The sequence below is a fragment of the Nymphaea colorata genome, chromosome 1, assembly GCF_008831285.2.
Source record: "Nymphaea colorata isolate Beijing-Zhang1983 chromosome 1, ASM883128v2, whole genome shotgun sequence".
In the NCBI taxonomy this organism is placed as follows: Eukaryota; Viridiplantae; Streptophyta; class Magnoliopsida; order Nymphaeales; family Nymphaeaceae; genus Nymphaea; species Nymphaea colorata.
Window position 1 is genome coordinate 41,783,715 of NC_045138.2, and position 20,779 is coordinate 41,804,493.

Consider the following 20,779-nt stretch of genomic DNA (forward strand, 5'->3'; position numbering starts at 1 on the left):
TTCCAGATGGAGTTCTTGTTCGCAAGGTGCAATTATCGTCATCGTCAGTGGAAGTTATTGTGATCGGCCAAAGAGTATCAGTCGGAGCAAGCGTAGGGATGATTGTTGCATTCATTCTCCTCGTCGGTGATAGATATAGTCTATTATTTTTAGTTTGGTCTCATACTTTCGTTAGTTCATACGTTGTACAAGAGAAACAACAGGAGGTGAGATAATGAAAATGACAACTTCTGTATGTATTGCCAAAGCGACACAGAAGGTGATGAGATAACGAAATAACAACATTATCTCATATCCTTATGTTTCTCATATGTAGTATATACATGTGTTGTTTATTATGTCCATTCTTTTATCTCTAGCTCTATATTGCATTGTTATTCATTATCTTACATCTATTTTTTTTCTTCTTGTAGATCAATGATGTCTACTTCAATATATACATAAGAATATGACACCAAACGTCTATTATGGGACGTCAAATGGGGTGAAGTCGACCTATATGTTAGACCAAATCTAAAGAACTTGGAAAGATATAGAATGATAAGTGCGTACGATGTTTTGGTAGAACAAAAAACGGATGCGACACCTGAAGATGAAGCTGCCATTACAGCAAAACATATGTGACCTAAGGTGGAGCAGGTCGTGGAGAATGAGAAGGAAGGTGTAAAAGAAAATGAGGTGAAGAGGTGACGAAAATGAATGGATAGGCCGTGGAGTTGGAGAATGCATGGGAGAATGAAGGAGGAAGTGGCAGAAACAAATGGACAGGCCATGGAGACGGAGAATGCAAGGGAGAAGGAATTTGAGTAGGAGGAGATGGCAAAATGAAAGGACAAGCCGTGGAGATGAAGAATGCAAGAAATTTGAGCAAAAAAGAGGTGGTGGAAGCAAAGGCCCAAACCGATGAGACGATAGGGGAGATGAAATTTGAGCAAGAGTTGGTGGTGGAAGGGGAGCGACTCCTGGAGGCAGAGAATGAAGTGGAGGAGGATAATGAGGAGGGGAATCCATTGTTGGATGAAGTAGAGGGATTAGTGTTATGTACATACACTAAAAATTAAAGGTTCTTGGCAAAGGAGAAAACTTGATTCCAATTTAGAGGTGGTAGAGATAGTTGGGAAGAAAAAGAGGTGATTGTATGACATCGATATAAGTAATCTATGACATTGATTCAAGTATTTGTAATTAAAGTTTTTATGCGGGATAATGTCTTTGACACTAGTATTTCTGTTGTCGAAATACAGGCATTGCCAATGGCATTTGGTCGTTGATTGGTATGAAGTTATGTTGGACTTCCAAAAGTAGAGATTGGTGAACATTCTGAGGACTGCTCTCCTATGGTACAATGAAACTCCAATGGGGGCCCTTGTATGTCCTGGCAAAGAAGTGGAGTTCTTGGACAAACACATTTGTGTTTGATTGATTCAAAATAATGATCACCCTAAAAGACGTTGCTAGGTTGTTTTATATTTGAACTTATGGAAACCTATACTTGGGATGTCTAGGTATAGCTTGATAGGGAAGAGCAATGACCTTCTAGGGTTGACGGATTTGGAGTTCAAGAGAGTTGTGGCCTTTTGGGGTTTGGGGGGGGGGGGGGGGGAGAGTGTAGGTCATTAATTGTTTCAAAGCTACAAAATAAATGGCAGCATGCAAAGCATGATGCACCTTCTCAAGAAGCAAACCAAGCATTGAGGTCCTATCTTGTTTATTTATTCGACATGTATCTATTTAGTGATAATTCAGGCTCAATAATAAGCTGGCGGTACATCTAATTTTGGAAAATATGTACCAGATTCATCGCTAAGCATGGGGGGTAGCTGTGCTAGTGCATTTGTACAGCCAGCTGAAACGATTTAAAGATGGGGTTGCATCCTTGAGAAGAGGTTGATTCTATAGGTATAGATATTAGCTTCATCATGTAAATTTATATGTAAAAAATATTATCTATCATCTTGTAATATCAGTATCTGTATTTTATCTCTAGTTCTGAAGGTAGGAGTACATACCTTCTATTAGGCCCATTGTGGAACATTCATTTCCAAATGCTATTCCATTACATGAGCAGTGGAGAGGTATTAGTCGTAGAGATTACAACGATATAGAGTCATCTAGGTCGATAATATCAAATCTTCATATGGGTTAGGTATGTATAGCAAACAGTGTTTCATACTTTGCTCAATAAAGACGTGGAAATACTTGTGTATTAATGATTATTCCATGTTTATGTGTAAGTGCTGTTTAGACCATACATTGGTGGCACTAGTTAAGATTGGATTGTCGTGAAAGCTTTTGAGCTGTCATGCAAAAACATGTGATTGTTCTACCTAAATAAAGTAGAAACACGGCACAGAAGCCAAGTCCTTTTGCATCATGGTGTTAGATAGTCGATTTAGCAGCCATCCCAACCCTACAAGTGATTAACGAACAAAAGTGCTTTTAGGGCTGGAGTTGACTCGCAACTGTTTTTTTAGAAAGAGCTCCATAACTGGCATCATGGTGGTGAAATGGATGTTGTTTACGACAGCAAGGGGTTTGCACCAGAGTACCACGAGCAGTATTGGGATGTAGTGCACTATCAGGTACCTGAAATCTGTTTAGATGTGCCCCATCTTGGATCGCCATCCACAACATCATCATCATCATCATCTCGAGTAAAGGATGCTGCTCAAAGGAACCAGGATCATATGGTAGGGAGAATTGAAGCAAAAATGGCAACACCATGTGGAGACTACAGCCCAGCATCCAAACCTACCCGTGGAAGAGAGATTTGTGACAACAATAAACTCATTGATTGATCATGTTGCTGATTTGACTCAAAAATTTGATGATTTGAATTATAATTTGTCACGTTATAAACTAGATGATCAAGAATAATCCTATTTTTTAATAACTACAAACTATATTCTTTTGTTTATAAGAATGAATGATGGGAAGTTAGTTTTATTGTTGACTTTTGTTTATATTTCAGCCTATCATAAAACCATTCCTACCATCAAACCTCCTTGTAAGTGCATTTATTTGTCATTCTATCATAAAACCAGTCCATACAATTGTCGCATACTCTTTCTTATGTGCCGAGGGAGCTGGAGCTGTGTCGGAGATACAAAGGGAGTGCACCGGTCGGGAACTGGGTTGATCTCTTCTATGGCGAAGCATCCGATTGTGTGAGTGTTTATTACGTTCTTGTACACATAATTATATTTGACTATATCATAAAACGAACCCTACAGTTGCGTTATCACATGATTTTTTGTCTAATTACCTATTGCCTCCCTATAAACACATTATTTCATTCTCTCATACAACAATCATACCATTTATTATCGCATTTTGTTTTGTTAGAGTGTTTATTGCCTCTTAGTAAACACATTTTAATTGTAAAACCAGTCCATACAATGGCGTTGTCGCATCTTGTTTTGTTTGAGTGGTTATCGCCTCCTTGTAAGTGTGTTTATTTTTCATTTTATCATAAAACCAGTTCATGTCATTGTCGTATTAATTTTGTTTGAGTGCTGATCGTGTCCTTGTGAACACAATTTTATTTCAGTGTGCCATAAAAACCAATCATAATGTTGCGTTATTACACTATTTTTGGTTAATTACCTTTTGTCTCTATGTAAACACGTTGTTATTTCATTCTCTAGTACAACAATCTTGTCATTTATTATAATATTTTGTTTTGTCCGAGTGCTTATCGCATCTTACTAAATACCTTCTTATCGTAAAATCAGTCCATACAATGGCATTGTCACATTATGTTTTGTTTGAGTGCTTATCGCCTCCCTGTAAGCGCGTTTATTTTTCAGTATATAGTAAAACCAGTCCATACAATGTATTACCACATTAATTTTGTCTATGTGTTTATCGCCTCCTTGTAAGTGTGTTTCTCTGTCATCTTATCATAAAATCAATCCATACAATGTCATTGTCACATTAATTTTGTTTGAATGCTTATCGCATCCTTATAAACACAATTTTATTTCAATCTATCGTCAAACCAATCCTAATGTTGTAATATCACACGATTTTTTGTCTGATTACCTATCGCCTCCTTGTAAACGTGTTGTTAGTTAATTGTCTCTCGTACAACAATCCTGCCACTGATTGTCGCATTTTTTTTGTTAGAGTGCTTATCACCTCTTAGTAAATACCTTTTTATTGTAAAACCAGTCCATACAATGGCGTTGTCACATTATATTTTATCTGAGTGCTTATCACTTCCTTGCAAGCGCATTTATTTTTCATTTTATCATAAAACAAGTCCACACAATTTCATTGGCATATTAATTTTGTCAAAATGCTTATCGCGTTCTTGTAAACATGATTTCATTTCATTCTACCATAAAATCAATCCTAACATTGCGTTATCGCACAACTTTTTGTCTGATTATCTATCACCTCTATGTAAATGCATTGTTATTTTATTGTCCTGTACAACAATCCTGCCATTTATTGTCATATTTTATTTTGTCTGAGTGCTTATCACCTCTTAGTAAATGCCCCTTTTTATGTAAAACCAGTCCATACAATGGCGTTCTCGCATTGTTTTTTGTCTGAGTGCTTATTGCCTCCTTCTAAGCACGTTTATTTGTCATTTTATCAAAAAATCAGTCCATACAATGTCCTTATAGATGCCTTTTTATCGTAAACATCTCTGATTCTACATTGTTTATGTAAATGGTTTTGTTTTCTTCTTCTTCATCTGGTTTGGTCTTCTTAGTGCGGCTTGTGTAGTAATGTACTCCACCAATTCGTCACGTAGCTATTTCGAGATGTGGTATACTATCCTATAAAAAAGCAGATTCGCTGACATTATAAATTGCTTATGTGTATTTGATAATGAAAACACCGCAATCATGGTAGTTGTTTTGGCAAGGAGCTTCCTTCCTATGGAAAAAGCGCCATTAAATCATGTTGATTCCACATTGACTCTGTAAGAATTCTTTCACGAAACATAAATCATGCAGTACTGGTCAGTGCATTTGCATTGAAATATAGTATAAGCAAGCTTTGTTCTACATGTCGAGAACATATCATACCTAATGATAGCACTCTTCCCGCAAGGTGGAAGCAGAACCACTTCAAACAAGTTTAGCAAAGGATTAGAAAGCATACTTTTAGCATGCAGGAAACCACAACCGAATGGCTTCTAGAGGACTGCACTCTGTAAAGCATGATAGAAGAAAATAAAAAATGTTCCAGTAACAAGCAAGCTATAAATGTATTTCAAAACACTAAACTACTATCATAACAGGACTGAGAATACAACGCTTTTCATTCGCAACTCTTCATTGTATTAACTCCATTGCATCGTGCAAAACCTGTGACAAGAAGACAAACTATATAAATGATCCACCTACCATATTACCTAACAGTAGTGTTAATGAAATAGTACTTGTGATATTCATAATCCATTCCTTTGGGCTGAGCTCATAGACAATTCACTCTAAATCATCACTAAACAAATTTTGTTTCACCTTCTTCATTGCCATCACCTTATCAAACGAAGCATTACCGACTGTCTCTCTTGTATTTATGAATATAGTCTAAATTGTTTCTACTATGCCACATTTAATGCACCTGCATGCAATAGCACATATCCCAGTGGTACGTTGCTACTTTTTGTGCTACTGATAAACACACAATAGTGCAAAAGAATGTTGCTCGAACATTGTTCATCATGTGTTATCGACTGCATTAATTGAATGTAGTTGCAACAATGAACAACTTCATAAAATGCAGTCGAATGGGTGTTAAACAACACGCAATAGTACATATCGCAATGGTTCTTCTCCTTTTTGTGCTATTGATGAACATGCGATAGTGCACCCTCTTAGATAAGCAATTGGTACAATCAAAAGAGTGTGACATAAGTGACCAGTACTATAATGTATATATATGTAAGAATAATGTTATATATATATATATGTAAGAATAATGCTATCTAAGCTCTAATGTATCCATGTGGATGTCATTGATATAGTACAACGTAAGTATCATTATCTCTTATCGAATGTGCACATATGGTTACTATGTAGATCTATATGTATGGGCAATATTATTGCCTCTCAAATGTGAACATATGCTTGCTATGGATATACATGTCCATTTGGCTATCATGTATCGATACATAAGAATAAGATTATCTAAGCTCTAATATATCCATATGGTTGTCATTGACATAGTGTAACATAAGCACCATTATCTCTGATCGAATGTGCACATATGGTTGCCATGTAGATATATGTGTATGCGCAGTATTATCACTGCTCAAATGTGAACATATGCTTGTTATAGATATACATGTTCATTTGGTTGTCATCTATCGATACGTAAGAATTATGTTATCTAAGCTCTAATGTATCCATATAGTTGTCAAGGATATGGTGTAACATATGCACCGTTATCTCTGATCGAATGTACACATATGGTTATCATGTAGTATTATCGCTACTCAAATGTGACATATGCTTGCTATAGGTATGCATGTCCATTTAGTTGTCATGCATTGATACATAAGAATTATGTTGCCTAAGCTCTAATGTATCCATATGGTTGTCAATAATATAGTGTAACATAAGCACCATTATCTCTAATCGAATATGCACATATGGTTATCATGTAGATATATATGTACGAGTAGTATCGCCGCTGCTCAAACATGAACATATGCTTGCTATAGATGTACATATCCATTTGGTTGTCATGCATTGATACGTAAGAATTATGTTATCTAAGCTCTAATGTATCCATATGGTTGTCAATGATATGATGTAACATAAGCATTGTTATTGCTCATCGAATATGCACACATGGTTAATATATATATATATATATATATATATATATATATATATATATACATGTTCATTTGGTGGTCATGTATCAAAACATAAGAATTATATTATCTAAACTCTAATGTATCCATATGGTTGTCAATGATATGGTGTAACATACGCACTGCTATCTCTTATTGAATATGCACATACGGCTATCATGTAGATATATATGTATGAGCAGTATCATTGCTGCTCAAACATGAACATATGCTTGCCATAGATATACATGTCCATTTGGTTGTCTTGTATTGATACGTAAGAATTACGTTATCTAAGCTCTAATGTGAACATATGGTTGTCAATGACATGGTGTAAGATGAGTACTGTTATCTCTGATTGAATGTGCACATATGGTTACCATATATATATATATATATATATATATACATATATATATATATATGTGTGTGTATATATATATATAGTAACCATATGTGCACATTCAATCAGAGATAACAGTACACATCTTAATGAGTACTGTTATCTCTGATTGAATGTGCACATATGGTTACCATGTATATATATATATATATATATATATATATATATATATATATAAAAGTAGTATTATCGCTTTATAGACCTACACCTACACCTACACAATGCTATATAATCATGTGGCGATGAGAATGAGAACAAGGTGGTTTACAAAAATTTTGAAAATAAATGGATGTTTCTCATAAAGGTGGTATCCCAAAGAACATGCGATCTAATGTACAAAATAGGTGGGAACGATCTTTTCAGTGTGGCTTCCCATAATAAAAGAGGTGGTTTCAAATAGATTAGGGCAGGAAGGAAGATTGTCTCAATCAAGAATGAAAGAGAGACTCCATGACTAGGGAGAAAAAGACCATCGATGCCAAAAATTTGCCTGGCTTTACAATAACGAGGACATGTTCTGCTAGAAAACCAACTGACAAGTCCAGTAAACCAGCCAGTGATGCAGTGAACTAGTTGCCGAATCCGGCAAAACAGCCTGCGACTCCAGAAAATAGGCTGCGATTTCAATGATGACATGTTCGGCCAAAAAACCAGTTGGCAAGTCCAGCAAATCAGCTAGCCACTCCAACAAACCAGTAGGTGACTCCAGTGAATTGGCTGGCATTTCAACCAGGACGTGTTCCAGATGACTTGGGGACAATCTACTTTAACTTTACATGGAAGACTTCCTCATTCACATTTAAGTAAACAATATTAGTTTGAATTATTTTGTTGACCTTTTAAAGTGTAGGCGTCAGAATCTAGGCCTTGGAACGTATCCTATAAGGGCAGATTTCATGTTATGTATCCTTTATCTTGGTAAATTCCATTGCATAACCTTCAAATTGCAAAAAAGATTGATCATACTAACAGATGTATAATAGCTTGCAATGTCGTATCATTTGACAGATGATACTACGGCCTTGATGACAAATGCCATAGAAAATGTTTCAGGAATTAAGGCACAGACCATTGCTGAAGTTGAAAAGGTTGTTCACCTTTATGTAATTTCCTAACTTTCTTGCTCTTGTTTTCCCTACTCTTATTGCTCTCTAACGCCCAAATGTTTTAGGATTTCTATTTCTTTATTTGTGGGTGGAAAGGCACATTGGGTGTTGTACGTCCTCCACAGTGTGAAAAAAAGAAGTGTGGATATATGATACATGCATAGTCTATGACGACTACCAAATTGCAGAAGACCTCTACAAACTAGTACCAAATTTAACCTTAATTGTTATTAAGATAACTTCTATTTCTTATTTAAGAAGTTTTGGTTCTTTTGTAGAAATATTTCTTCAGACATGTCCTCGACATCAAAATGGTGGATTACTACAAACTTTTACTAGTAAAATGTCCACGGCAAAGAAACAACTTTGACTATGGTGTGTTTGTGATGAAATATATGCAAGAGATAATGTCTGGAAGATAACCTAGCTTCATCCAATCTGATGTTACCAATAGCATTAGAATGTCATATGGAAACTTGCTTGAAATAAGTAGACAAGCTGAAATTTGAATAATATCATCTTCTTTGTAAATGCGTGAAATCAAGAGAAATTATGATCGCATGACATTATCTCCCATCGCTTTGTTTACTTATCATAATATTGGTAAATGTGTTGTTATCTCATTTTCTTGTCTTTGTATGCGTTATGACCTAGTATGAGTTATGTGAGCCGTTATCGTCTTATTTGTAAATGCGTTGTTAGCAGTATTCTCTCATTATGGTAGACTCGTTGTTATCTTATTATTTTGTAACCATTCCTTTTGTTACATGATTGTATTACTTCGTCTCCATTTACTTATCATCATTTTGGTAGATGCAGCTGTTATCTCAATCTCTTATCTCTATATGTCTTTACGCATTCTTTATAGACACATTATTATCTCTCTCTCATTATGGTAGACTCATTGTTATCTCATTATTTCTTAACCATTCCTTTTGTTTCGTGATCGTATTACTTCATCTCTATTGATTTATTGTCTTCTTGCCAGACATATTGTCATCTCATTCTTTCGTCATTGTGTGCCTTGACATATCTATTCTGGCCCTTTCTATCGTTATCATTAATTTGTCTACGTTTACTTATTACCTTCTTCGTAAATGCGTTGCTGCTTTGGGGTAGCTTTTAATTACCGCCTTGTTATTACAACATACAGTTGAAAAGTTGTCTATGGCTATGTTCGTCAATAGAGTCAATTATTCATCAGGTTGGTCGTTTCTTGCTGTTAGGTCTACAACATACGTTAGTATTTTGCACAGATGCTGGTAGCATGTTATCTCCAACTTTGCATTTTTGGTCCATCTGCCTAGGAAGTATCTATCTGGCAATTCCTGAATGTTCTCTCAATCAAGAGTCTTTTGAACATGGCAACACTAAACACTTTTAAATTCAAATTTCTCACAAGAATATTCGACATCACCTGTTTCACTTTCGTAGGTGACAAGCACATTATTGATCTTAGCCAAATCTCTCTCCCTTTTTATCACAAGATACATGTGGCAACTTGATTTTGTGCATGTAATTTTATTTCACAGTTAGTTGCTTGAATTGTCTCTTCCTTAAACCATTTAGATGCAATTGGTGTGTACACACTAATGCTTGAACAAGGACATTCATACCCAGACTTTGAGGCCAACATACAAATGTTTTAATGTCTTCTTCAAGCTCATATCCCCTAAGACTATCCAAAAAATTTTCGTAGTGTTTCATGAATCGAGATATTTGTAAGCAAGAGTATAATACCCTTTCCAGCACAACATGCATGTTTTCTACTCTGTGTGTGCGTGTTTATCATGTCTACACAAAAGTATTGTCTTCCATATGCCCACACCCACTTTTCTTTGTCCTTATATAATTTTTGAAGTCACCTATTTTCTTGTAGGTTATATGATTCAATTATTTGTGTTCATATACATTCAAATGTCTCACCATTTTTGCACTTAAGGTCACAATTGCAAAACACTCCTTAAAGCTAGTCATCTGATTCATCAAATGGCTTATGTTTTTTTCTATATTTTAGAATATATGCTACAAACACAAAAGATGATGTGCCTCTGGTCATTCGAGAGACACTGCTGCTGCTATTGCGCTGTTACCATCTGTCGGTATAACTTTGGGGTGATTTTTGTTCATGGCCTCAGGGAATACCTTGAATAACCACTCAAATGTCTCAGTAGTCTGATCAAAGTAGAATGCACTGCTGAAAATGCAACTTTTCGAGTAATGGTTCGCCCTTACAAATTGACCAAAGGGCTAGCCATGGGTATTGACCTTCACAAATAAGTCATAAATAAGCACATCATTGAAGCATTCATAGTCTAACCTAGACCTCGAGTCTGCCCATAAATATTTGTAGCATAACCATCATTGTCCATCTGAATGGCGCTGTAGAAACCTGTCTTTTCTTAATTTTTTCTAAATGGATTCGACCAATGTCATAATTTCTCCTTCTTTTAACAATTCTATCCTCCATCTCCTCAAATGTTTTCTATGATCCATGCATGTGAACAAAACATTCTCATGACCACCACCTTCTACTTTAACAAACAGGTTATATGCCTTCCTTGGCAGTATACCTGCACCATCAGATAGCTCATTTATTTCAGCATGTGATGATGATAATTTGTGATGTGACCTCAACATTTGACTCATGCAGGAAGGTGCCAATGGATGGTTGTGTTTACTGTACGCAAATATAATACTTTCTATTTGGACGCCTTCCTAGCTCCAAATTGATAGCATAATTGCACCTTCTATCAATCGTGTGCATGGTTACACATAGAACTGATCATCATTCCTTCGAACAAACATTTGACCTTCCCACAACCAGGTCTTGTGCGTTTCTTTCCGTCCTACCCTTCCTTACACCGATGGGAAAAAGCCTAACAATTGTAGAAGTTGTATGCTATGTCCTCTGTCTCGAACTCCATTCCTATAGCAGGAAACTCCATTCCTACAACAGAAGCACATTCTTTGAGACCCTCCACCTCGAACTCCATTTATAAAGTAGGAAAATTCATTCCTACAACAGAAGCATGTTCAACAGTATCATCCATCTCGAATTCCATTCCTACAAAAGGAGCACGCTCTTTGGGATTCTTCATTTTCTCATAGAGGGACTCAATCACTTGTTCATCATCATCCAATGATGTAGACATGTTAAACATTGTTCCATCTACAAAACATTGTGCCATCCGCAATGCATGAAGTCTATCGATCAAATAACAATTTAACATTATTCATGAATTATTTATTTTATGGATAAATTCCTTCCATCAAATAGCATTTAACATTATCTTACCATAAAATCTGTCGAATCTCACTATCCCTTGTACAAGCGTTGTTATCTCTTTCTCTCGATACCATTCCTGCCCTTCTTGGTAGATTCTTATCTCATTATTTTGTAACCATTCCTTTCATTACGTGATCACATTATTTTGTCTCCAATTACTTATCATCTACTTTGTACATGTGTCTTCTCTTATTTCATCAATCAATAATGAAAGGAATGGTTACAAAATAATGAAATAAACTGGGATGCATACACTTATCCCCTAAATTTGTTATCTCATTAATTCGCTATGCCACAAATTTGTTATCTTAGGCATACTATCTCAAACAAGTTATAGCGTAACATTATCTACCACATGAACTGGGATACACCCGTTATTTCATCTGTAAGATTCATATGACATCATGCCTATTGCATCAACATTTTCTTCCTTTTTCATCTCTACCATCACCTTGGCCTTCAGTTCCTCAAGAAATGCTTGTTCAATTTTTTTGAATGTCCAACTGTCGGAAAAAGTCCTATAGATGTCATTGCCTTTGTCATTTAATGTTCACGAACAAAAAAACCACAATGACATTGTTGTGAACTCACCATCCTTTCCTTCTATTATCATTCCCACCATTTCTATTTCAAGGCCAAGTTTTCTCCACTGGCAACCTCTGCTCTTCTTTCTTCCTTCAGCTGGAAACTCTCCCTCCTTTTTTCTTCTTCCTGTCCATTTTTTTTTCCGTGAAGAAATGCAACGTGAAGGAACGCAGGTTAAGTACGTATGTTGTGTGCTTTACATATACACATGTACCTTTTCTGACACAAATATCATTACTGGAACTTTACATATACGTAGGAGGATCCACCTTATAAGGACATTCAATTAAATATGGACATATACCTTTTTATTCACAAAGGTCAATAATGGAACTTTACATATACATAGAAGGGTCCACCCCTATCATACACTCGGTGCGTACATGGGTGGTGCATAGAACTCTCTCTCTTCTTATTGATCCAGATATTCCCAAAAAATGGATAAAGTTAAAAAAGATGACCCGACCTCACTTCTCTCTGTTTTTCTTGGGAGGAACAAGGGTTTCCGCATCTAGCCATCTCCAACATTCCAATCGGTATTAGACTTCATCCAGCCAGCTCCAGTGACTATTGATGCATTTCAGAAATAGCTGGGCAGTGAACGGTGCAAAATGGCTTGTGAAATAAATCCAAAGCTGAAAACAAAGAAAACTACAAGAAGGGAGATCCTAGTGGTCTCATCGGAAAAATCCAGTAGGTAAGTTTCTTAAAAGCATGAGTATAATCAAGGGTTCTGAACTTACCTTTGGTTCTTGCTACAATAGTGGATTGAAAATATCTGCTCGGTCTTGCCCTTTTGGATAATCAAATCTCTAGAGGTCCTTAAGAGTTTCGGCTGCTCAGTTACGTCCTTGACTGCAAAATCCTGCACCTCCTCATGGAGATTAACATCGAAATAATTGTCAAGCCCCATGATGGCTGATTCCTAGAAGGCCTAGGAGAATGTGATTGTCACACCTGATTTATCCCGTCATGTGAGAAAAGGAAATAGTTCATTGGTGCCATAACAAAATGGATAAATTTTTGTATGTGGCAAAACGTCAGGCCTGTTATGTCCGACATTTTTCCATGGACAAACATCTATACCCTCACCCTTGAGAATGTGGGTGCTTCACATGTGATGGGCTGCGGATCTGGCTATCTATTAAGGGCATTGATCTGCTGTCTACAATAAATTCCATGCTCATCAAACACTCCCTTAGGGTAGGGGTTCATGAGAGACCATATAACAAAAAGGTAGACACAATAGACAATGTTTGGCATTTTTTATTTTGTACAAGGCAGATTAAGGAAAAAATAAGCTGGCTTTGGGGCTGAGATAGTAACGTAATAGGATAGAGATGGCTACAAAAAGGATGTTCTCAAAAGGAGCTGATATTAGTATGCAAGAAAGGAAGCTACAAGCTATTCATGTGTTGAAATTAAACCCTGCCATAGACAACATTGGCTTGTTAAATCTTGATTTAGCGTGGCTCAACAACTTTAGGAATTTCTCCAACTTTTAGAAATGTTTTGTATGTTTGACTGCTGTTGAAGCCTTTTTTGCCTTTTTATTTTTCCTTTTGTATAGCTTCGTGTATATCTTCATTTTTGTTAATGATAAAGGAGAGAGCCCTCTCTCCCAACAAAGTCACGCCAAAAGTCTAATAAAAACATATTATACATTCATTTACTTAGATAAAATATATTCACATGAAAATTAATCTAAATAATGAATCCAACACATAATTTTACTAACAATTTGATAGGAAACCCTGTTGGATTTTGTGATTCTTCAGCTAGAAGAACCAGGCTGGGGATAGGGAGCTTTTATAAGATACAAGAAGTGGCAGTTTTGTTTGTTCTTATACTGCAAATTTTAACTTGAAAAATCATAAGAACTAAACAAAAAATGAACAAACAAACTTTAATAAATCCCAAATTAGCCAGATTAACTCTAAGTTATGGTCAGGAGTATCAAATAACTGTTTGGTTTATAGGAAAAAAAATCACAACACTATTAGGTGGAAGGTGGAAGAAGGAGAATAAGAAGGAGTGTAATACACAAAAAAAGTTTTACCATGGGTTTGTATATAGTCACCTTCATCCACTAGAACTCACTCACTTTCAATCAACATTCAACAAGATTGGTGTTTTAATTTATTTGATGATGATACACATTGCAACACACACATTCAGAGTGAATGAAATTTCTTTATGGATTACAAATCCAAATCCATAGTTTCTTTAAGATATAGAAAGGTCTTCTTGACATACTGCCATTGCTCAACATGCTGCTCATGCATGAATTGACATACTCTATTTACTGCATAGACAGTATTAGTCTTGGTGAATGTGGCATACTGAAATGCTCCAACAATGTTGTAGTATCTTTGATGATCAATCATTTTCTTTTTCGTGAGTGAGACATATACACCTCATTGAGATCGATCTCCATGGATGAAAGCATTGTTCATGTCTAAATGTGGAACTTGCCATCTCCTGCTAATAGCTATTGAGAGAATCAGCCAATCCATAGGTTGCTTGACTTCTAGTGAGTAAGTTTCAATGTAATCTATTCATTCATTCTTACAGAAACCCTTAGCAACAAGGTGGAACTTGTACATGGTAACTGATCCATTTGAAATGCCAATTTATATTGAAGACCTATTTGCAACCAATAATGGCAAGGTTTGGTGAAACAAGGGACCAATTCCTGTTCCTATTTAGTACCAACATTTCCTCTATCATGGCTTAATTCAGCACAGGAGCAATGAGTTTCTTTTGGTAGTTTGAGTTTCATTGCATGAGATAATACCTAGTAGAACTGTCAATTGCAACTCAATGTGGCATATGTTCATATCTTTGAAGATCCTTTACCCTTGTGTAGTGAAATTGGCCCAATTCTCAATTTCTTCAGAAGTGACAATCTTCTTATCAGCAAATAATTTTTTTTTCATAACATATCTAATGTCGCGACATAAAACACTTTTGAGAGACCAGATCAAAGCACACATAACCTTTATGGTTAACACCACAGCTAGTAAAGACACATGCTTACAATTTTTGGTTCAACCTTATGTTTCCAAATATGGAGTAAGGAGAGGAAAACTGTAACAACTCCACCCACTCTTGGGCTTGGTTCCCTGGTTTGGCGAATCCCAACCCGTCCCCTTGTAGTTTCGGTTCCAACAGCAAAAAGGCTAGGAACCAAGACAATCATCTCATTAATGACCTCCTTTTATAAGCCCTTGAAGATCTCTCACAATCTTCAATACGGGACTAAACTTTTGGGGCATTACACTATTGACATAAAGCAAGAAAATCAATCTCGTGGAGTTTTTTAGTTCTACGGGTACCTGCTATTATATCCCAAAAGCTTTTTCTGCCATGGTTTTTGATAAAACGTCAAAGTCCTCATTGGATTCTAGATATAAGGGCAACTCATAATGTCATGGCAGAAGCTCGAAGCTTGTTAACAAGTAGGGTATGACCAGTATGAGGGCCTTGTCATCAGCAATGGAGAGCAAATGTACATAGCTAACATCGATAAAACAATTCTTATTGATGACTGGTCTATTTTATAAGCTAAACAATGTGTTACATGTTATTAAGTGGGCCCAAAATTTCATTTTAGTTTTTTAGTTTGCTAAAGATAATTAGTGTTAGTTTATGTTAGATCATCAGTGTCTTTTGTTAAGGGTCATGCGACAGGCAATATTTTACTTGGGTCCTTTTTAGGAAGGATTATTTCCAATGTCGATCGTGAAACCAATACTAGTCCAAGATCCAAAATAGATCCCTAGATTCAAATCACATACAAAATGGATCCATATCCAAATCCAAATTCTAAAACTGGATCCACAACAAAACTTTAGATGTAGACTTTAAACCAAATATCAATTCTGGACTCATTTGATCTCAATTTGTACCTTCATATCAATACAGACCCGATCCAAACCCAAGATCCAAAGTCTAGATCCATATCCTTATTCAGTTCCAAATTCTTGATCTAGATCCAAATTTAGATCCAATTCTAGGTTTATACCTTAATCCAAATCTAAATCTGAGATTCAAAACCAAATATGAGTTTTGAATCAAAATTCAAAATCCAAATCCATATATATTATTTTTGATCCATTCTAAGCTTGTGGTCCACATCCAGCCCCAAAGTTGAAGGCTAGATCCAATTTCGGGTCCAAATACAAGTCATGGGTCATTCTTAGTCCAAGTAGAGAGATATTATGATTATTTTCTAGAGACCAATCATTTCTAGTTCAAAATTTCCAAAATACGATTGGTTTTCTAAAAATGTCATTGAATGCCCTTGGTTTTCTCAAAAAAATAACCTTACCTTTTTTTCTCAAAAAAATAACAAAATACCCTTTGTGGGGCCCACAGTCAACGTGGCAAGCTGACCAAGCCTGGTCCGGACAATCCAAGCCCGGGCAGGCTTAGGCCTCGCCTAGCCTACCCTGGCCTGGTCCTGCCTCGGCGCTGGCAAGCCTGGCCAGGCTAGTCCTACAGCCGGCCTGGCGTGGCCAAGCTTGGTCCGGCAAGGCTAAGCCTGCAACCGACCAGCACAGGCCAAAATAGGCCTGTGGCTGGCAGTGGACTAGGCCTAGGCTGGGTCAGCCTTGGGTGGGCTTTTTGGACAGATTTGACGCTTTTAGTATTTTTAAGCTATTTTAAGCCAATAATGACCAATTAATGGCTAATTTCATTTGAAAAAAAGACCACAATGCCCTTGAGTCTTCTTTCTCTATAAATAATTCCTCATTTCTCTCATTTAACATGGAAATTCATCATCTTTTCAAGCATTTGAATTCTCTCTCTCCGCTTTTAGATTTCTTCTTCTTTCTCTTTTTCTTCTTGTTCAATTTTTTATGTTTGGCTATCTTAATGTTCAACTCCAAACCTTCATCAAAGGATCTTCAACCCATTCATGTCACCATCAAAGAGTTCTCCTTGCCCGAAAGAGTTAAGGAGCCGCCTCTACATCAAATCCTTCTTTTTAGGTATTTATAACTTTTCTTTCAACCATTTTCTTGTCTCTTTTCTTCATAATAAGCCGATGAAGATTTATAGTTTCTCCAGAGCTAAGGATTCTCCTTAGAGCTCCGAAGAGCATGACGACCAAGGCAAATATTTTCCTTAAAATAATTTCCTCTCTCTTTTTAACTTATTATTTTATCATTTTAACTAGCTTCTTCATTTTTTTTAACTCGTTTATCTCTTTTAAACTCGTTTTTCTCTCATTTTAATTTTTTTCTCTTTCTTCTTAACTTCTTTTTCTCTCATTCTTTACTCCTCTCATTTTCATTTTAATGTTTATTTTTTTCATTCTTAACTTTTCCCTACCATTTTAACTTATATTTTTCTCATTTTAATTTCTCATCTTTATTTTTCTGTTTTTATTTCTCTTCTCATTTCTCTCTTGTCTAATTCTTTCTCTTTCAAATATCTCTCTTTTTCTCTCTCTCTTTTACCTTTTATTTCTCTCTAAGTATTTTCATTTTTCTCTTTCATTCTTTTAAATTTTCTCTGCTCCTATTCTTGCTCTCTCATCATATATCTACCTTTTCATTTTTCTTATCTAATTCTCTATTTTGATGTCTTGATTGTATGTGAATGCTTATTACAATGTGAGGATTTGCGGTCATTTTTCTATTTTTATCATTTTGAGGTTTGGACATGTCCAACCCGGGAAACACCTAAACATGCTTGATGTACATGTTAATTTGCATTGAACATGTCATTTTTTATTTTCAAATTGCAAATCCATCTTCATATTTTTTTAACCATTCTTCTAGTCTTTCGTTGGCCCACCTATATTTTCAATACACCCTTGAGTGACTCACTAGATGAAATCTTACCACTATCAATTTAGATCAAAAATTTTCCTTTCATTGCTCCATATATGTGTTATGGTAGGATTAGTTTATTTTTGTTATGCATATAAAATTTATGTAATCATGCATACACAATCATTTATAGGAATCATGAATGCTCATTAGCACATCACTAAGAAGATTAAGTAATCCAAGATCAAGCCCTAATGAGGTGATAATCGAATTAAGGCAAAATCTTGAAACTTAATTAAAATTGAAGAGAAACAGCCCTATAAATTATAATATTTTCTTCTTGTAAATATCAAATTTTTACACTTTTCACCATATTATTTTGATATTTGCAATATTTTAAAATCTCTTTATTTGGTCCTATGATGAAAATAATTATGGTCATCATCCATCTATTTTGATATCTTATTTTCAAACAAAACTTGGAAAACTTGTTTTTGCAAAACCTGACAAGTTAAAACCATATTTTGCAAAATAAGTAATTTACAAGTATGTTTTCAATCATATTTCCTCCAAAAAGTTGAAAACTTCAATTTTTCAAAACTATCTTCAAAAACAAGTTATCTTTTAGTTGAGTTCTAGTGAAAATATTTGAAGAATTCAAATAATTGTACAATCATCCCTTTTAAACAATTTGTTTTATATACTATTTGACTTTTCCAACAATTCAATCTCAAATTTGTAAAGTAACTAATTATTAAGGGTTTGTTAACCCTTAAGACCATAGTTCTAGACCTAAGGGCACCACCATTTTTTTTCTAAAACCAAACCATATTTAATCATTTCAAAATTTATCTTAATATATTTTATTTAGACTTGAGCACACATGCATATAGGATAACATTTCAAATATCAGAATGTGCAAAGTAAGAGATTGGTTCTTGGTCGGGTTACCCCCAATAAAGGCGTTGGGAACGGCCGGGCCTCGTACCGATGGGTGACTCCCTCTCTCTCTCATTTCAAAATAAAACCTCATTTTTCTGAAGCACTTCAAAGACCAAAATAAATTTTGGAGATGTAAACAATTCCTATATTAGTTGCTCATAGTGCATAATAGCATAATGTAAGCATTAGGACTGTGTCATAGATCATTTTAGTGATACCAGCGTATGCATTTTCTATTTTGCAAAGGTATAAAACTTATTTCGATGCATTTTTTTGGTAGGCGTTGAAGCATTCTAATGACCTACATTGTTGCAATCAATCATTTCTTAGGTTGCGCAGAAGATTGCAAAGCAAATAGAAAGGAACTTCAGTAGTCCTTACCCAAGACTCTAACCCACTGGTTCATGCTGTGTCTTGGCTGCTACCGGCCCCAGTTTTCTTTGTTTCTATTAATTGCATGTAGTACTAATTACTATTTAGTGTAATCTTATTAGTTTTAGTTAGTATTAGAATGCTACAAGTTGTTGATTAAAAGGTTCATGTTAGTTAACTAGAATGGGTTCTTTTGTCAATGCCAGTAAGAATTGCCTTGAGCTAGTGGGTTTACGTGCATTGGAGTTGTCCAACTATAGATGCCTCAAATTTTATATTGCCAAACGACCATTTTACGCCTCTTAGTGGAGACTTTGTGCTAATTTTCTCAAATGTTTTTCAAATGCAATGACCAAGGATCACAAATACATGAATTTGATGGTCTCAATGTTAGGTAGTTGGACCTAAATCACCCAACTTGTCGTCAGTAAGAAAAATGATCATTTTTCCCCTGATCATCCTCATTTTTTCCAAATCTTGTTCAATTCTCATGAAATAGCTGTACAACTCCTGAGAATTAGGTTTTACCATTTCAATAATAAAAATTCTCATATTTGCAAATTACCAGGAGATTTCACAACCCATTTTCCTGCTCACATTTGGTTATTTGGCTCAAAATGGCTCATTTATGTTCTTTTTTGGCAATTTTTTCACACTAGAACACCTACTGATCTCTCCAACTTTGTTTTGAAATCATTTTTATTATTAGCAAACTTTTTTATTTAAACCCCCAATCTTCAAAGCCAACTTCTCATCATAAACCTTTCATTTGCCTCCATTTTAGTTGAAATGAGCTCACTTGCTCAGTGATTCATATAATTCTCAACAAAGACATCTTGTCAATCTCTATAGAGCTACATTAAAGTCTTTTTTCAATGCGAGAATAACATTTTTGAAGTTATTTTCTACTCACTCATCCTATTTTGAGCTCTGGCGAGTTGTGCTGATAACAAGATCAATCTCTATCCTTCATTTCGAGTGTCCATGCTGATATTCTCTTTTTCAATGGCTAGTCAAGTTGTGTTGAGCTAGCAACTTGTTTTTGAATGTCAAGACTGACTATCTTTAGCTCAATTCGGTTTAATTCATCCATAATCTAACTCTTTTTCCATTTCCACTCATCTCCCTCACTTGTATGGAGTGCTCAGTGTTAGCTCAATTTTCTAAGCTAAAATTCTTACATTCCAAGAGTCTAATTGATGGTTTCTTTGCATCAACGTGATCAAACACATCTCAATAGAGTATTGTTAATTTTAGTTTGGAGCAATCACATGTTGAACACACAATTCCTCACTACCTTGAAGTGCACTATCTTGTATTATATATTCTCTATGGTTGTTCTTTTTGAATTCTTTCAAGTTTTATAGTTTCTCTACCACGTCATAAGTTTATCATTAAATTTTCAGCCAAAACCAAGTTTTCTACCCCTTTCAGATAAGAACGCAAAATCATATGTTAGCATAGTTCAATGCAAAAAGC